The sequence below is a fragment of the Phodopus roborovskii genome, unplaced genomic scaffold, assembly GCF_943737965.1.
Source record: "Phodopus roborovskii unplaced genomic scaffold, PHOROB, whole genome shotgun sequence".
NCBI classification, from domain to species: Eukaryota; Metazoa; Chordata; class Mammalia; order Rodentia; family Cricetidae; genus Phodopus; species Phodopus roborovskii.
The window spans coordinates 18,485,375-18,489,459 of NW_026126567.1; the positions used below are offsets into that span (position 1 = coordinate 18,485,375).

At 46.3% G+C, this 4,085-nt stretch overlaps 1 pseudogene; it reads right to left on the bottom strand.

Annotated features, from left to right (window-relative positions):
• Positions 1-579: 579 nt before the first annotated feature.
• Positions 580-744, bottom strand: LOC127235439 (uncharacterized; annotated as a pseudogene).
• Positions 745-4,085: the final 3,341 nt, after the last annotated feature.

Genomic DNA, 4,085 nt, shown 5'->3' on the forward strand with positions numbered 1-4,085 from the left:
AAGCTACAGCAAGCTGTGTGTGTGTGTGTGTGTGTGTGTGTGTGTGTGTGTGTGTGTGTTATCCAGAAAACCCAGGAGGGTGTAGCATGAGGCAGAGGGGTGGGAGGAACAATCCGTTGTTTTCTATATTGCATACAAAATGGTCCATTATGTAGGTAAGCTAGACACAATTCTCTCCCAGTCATTCAGCTGCATACCCGCTCCATGACCAGCTACCACTCCAGGCCCTTCTATGTATATTTCTCACTCCACCATGCCAGGGTCACTGTGATCTGATGCAATGGTTTCCCTGAGGGGGGTGTGGTGGGCAGGTGGGGTACCTGCAGGGCAGTGGGCAGGAATAGAGCTGGGGCAAGGCAGACGGATGGGCTCAGCGAGTCACTTGGGAGAACAGAGAGTCGGAATCTGTGTAGCAAAATGCCCAGCACCATGGAGCTCACAATGCCAAAAATAATCCCCAAGGCAGCTCTGCCAGCAGGTGAAAGTGATAGAAATCTAACACTTGCCCTGATCTCCTTCTCCTTCTCCTTCTCCTTCTCCTTCTCCTTCTCCTTCTCCCCTTCCTCTTCCTTCTCCTCCTTCTGGTCCACCATTCCTGGAGGTACTGTAATACCAGGTCAATGCATGGAGTGGACAGAGCAAGCTGCTCCTATTCCAACTCCTGGTTCCAAAATTCCATTTAATATATTGTCCTCAGATAGAGGACATGTATCGCTTCTTGGCCTTCTGGCTAAGATCAAGCATTGCCCTGATTTTCTAATGCTTTAGAAACTTCCCCAGTGTGTGTGTGCGAGCTCATGTGGTATACGTGTGCACATGTGTGTTGGTGACAATGCCTGCACATATGAGTGAAGAGGCCAGAGGACATTGCGTGTCATGCTCCATCACTCTCCACTCTTCATTCACCCCTAACAGCACTGGGCTCACAGGCTCGTTATGTGGCCACGCTTGGCTTTTACGTGGTTGCTGGGGATCTGAACGCAGGTCCTTGTGTTTGCACAGTAAGCGCTCATATCAGCTAAGTCATAGCCCCAGGCACAGATAACTAATATTGACTGTTAACTTGGTCACCAAGGAAACACGCCTCTGGGAAAGCCATGAAAGTTTTCAGATCGAGTTAACTGGTTGAGGTGGGCACATCCTCCCTAAGTGCTGGTGGCACCATTCTCTGGCTTGAGCCCTGATCTGAAAAAAAGGAGAGGTCCATCTGAGCACCAGCAATGATTTCTCTCAACTTCCTGACTGGACACATGGTGATCAGCGGACTGTACCCTGGAACCATAAGCCCAGACAAACCCTGTCTTCTCAAAGCTGGTTTTGTCGCAGCAACAATTATGTTTCTCTCAGAAGAAATGCTTCTGTTTAGCCTGGGCACACTCAGGCCTCCTGTGCCCCAGTGTTGGGCTCAGGGGGCTCTAAAGCCAGAGACTCTAGGGTGGCGTGTGGCTTGTTTGTCCTCATAGAGCCACAGTGCCTGTTTAACAGCCCAAGACAAACTCCACCTATTAACTGACAGCTTTGCACAGTCTCAGCATGAGAAGAAAAGGCTGCTAATACTCTCTGGGTCATCCCTGTAATAAAAGCTAGGATACTTGCTAGTTTCTGCACAAGTGGAGAAATAGCAAGAAAATGAGAAGTCTGATGAGTCAATTGTCTATAATGAGAGCTGAAAGTTTTCCTAATGCCTTGTGCTGTATCAGGCTTTTTTTTTTTTTTTTTTTTTTTTTTTGGCAAGGGCGCTGGGCATCAACCAGCTCCCAAATAATGACATGGAGACTTTTTATTGGTCTAGCTTAGGCTCAGTTCTGACTACCTCTTTTAACTTAAATTAACCTGCTTCTCTTTATCTACATTTTGCCTCAGGCCTTTTTACCTTTTCTTTCTGTATGTCCTACTCTGTGTCTCCTGGCTAGCGACTGCCTAACTTCTGGCCCCAGGCATGACCCTCTCTTTCTCCCTCATTCTCTCCTCCTTCTCTCCTTTTTGAGCCTAGCTTTCCCCTTCTATTTATTCTCTCAGCCTGCCATCCCCACCTATCCCTCTCTGGCCTAGCCATTGGCTGTTTAGCTTTTTATTAGGCCAATCAGGTGCCTTAGGCAGGCAAGGTGAAACAAATGCAACACATCTTTACATACTTAAACAAATGCAGCACAAACAAATGCAACACAACTTTACATACTTAAACAAATGCAGCAGAAACAAATGTAACACACCTTTACATAAACAAATGTAGCAGAAACAAATGTAACAAGCCTTTACAGAGTTAACACGCATGTATACAGTGGCCAGGGTAGTGGATGACCCAGGATTGTCTCACACACTTGCTTAGTAAATGAACACATACATTTCTCCTTTTGCTCTTGGGGTGTTCACTGTATACCAAAGGAATCACAAAGGAGAATCAATTGTTGGAAGCAACTGTGGCAACAACTGTCTACAAAGGCGATGAAAAATGCCATTATGAGAGCATCAGGGACCCCCTTGGGGTGGGGACCTTTGAGAAAGCCTCCAACTGCGAGTAACACGGGGCCGGTGTGCAGCTGGATGGCAGAGCTTTGCCCATGTGCACGAGGCCCTGGGTTTAACCCCTAGCACAGCACGAAGAAGAGAGAGGAAAAACAAAAGGAAAAAATGGTTTACGTAAGACGCAAACACATCAGCCAGCCTCATATGTTTGAAGAATATGTGTTTATCTTAAAAGATACTCCAGGGAGGTTGAAAATGAAGATGAGAACCAGTCATGGTGGTGCACACCTGTAACCCCAGCACTTAGAAGGCAGAGCTCTGTGAGTTCCAGGCCAGCCTGGTCTACAAAAAAAGTGAGTTCCAGGACAGCCAGGGCTGTGAACACAGAGAAAAACTGTCTTGAAAAAACAAAACCAAAAAAAAAAATATTTTTAAAAGAAAATGAAGATGGGAATCATGTGTGGTAGCATATTCCTAACCCCAGCCCTTATAAGTAAAGCTGAAAGATGGAGGGTTCAAGGCCAGCCTGAGATCTTGTCTTGAAAACAACAAACAATCTCATAAAGTTGAAAGCAGGGAAGCCAGCATTATGGCGAGAGGGGACATTCCCCAGTACTGTCTGGATACCTGATATTGAACCAAGTCCCTCGTACACTTGGTCTTCTTTAATTCTCATGCTATTCTGCTTTTACCGGCCAATGTTGTAGGTAGGAGAATTCATCCAAACAGGTCTCACTAGATTACATGCAGCGCAGACTTTAGCTTCATGTGACTAAAAACAATGGATTTCAGACAATAATGTGTCTGAGTATAGCCAAAGGGATTGGGTAAAGGGATCCTCTCTAAAAAGGGAAGGGTTAGAGATGTATCTTAGGGACAGGGTTTGCCTAGAGATCCTGGGTTTGAGTCCTAGCACACCCAGTCAATCAATCAATCAACCAGGCAGTCATCAATAAATCTAGATGTTAAATGCCACGAATAAGTCAGGAGTATTGAAAGAAATGGTGGACTGAGTAGTGTTGGAAAGTATTTCACAAGCACTGGAGTCAAACACGAGACCAGCCACCTGTTGAGGGTTAGGGTGTAGCCAAGATGGGGATCTGGGCAGCTGGGGGAGATGGTGGTACCATGAGTAAAAATAGCAGAACAGGTGGCAAAGCTGGGAGCTGGGTTAATGGCTTGGGCTCTAGATGCCTTAAGACTTGATCCCACAGAACAGTAGCTAAAGGTCACCGAGCTATGCATGTGCCAAGAGCTGAGGTCCCCATGTCCCTGGAGCCCTGCAGGCCTGCTGCGCCAGAGTCTTGGCAACTGTTCAAACATGACCAGACTCTGCTGCCTGTTTAAAATGACTGTCTTGACAAGGAGTCGAGGAGAGGAAAATCTGTGACAGCACTGTTCAATAATTCAGCGTAGAGCCTGCCCTGGCTGCAGAGCTACTGTGTCACAAGGAGTGTTTAAAAAAAAAAAAAAAATCAAATCCAATTTCCGTGCTAAGTCATGCCTGGGCAGCTGGAGGGTTGCCAGAGGAGAGTCTAGATCTTTTATAAGCAGGTCCTGGGAGATACAGGTTGTTACAAAAAAATCAATCTGGTCTGTCACGTGACTGATTTGCATAT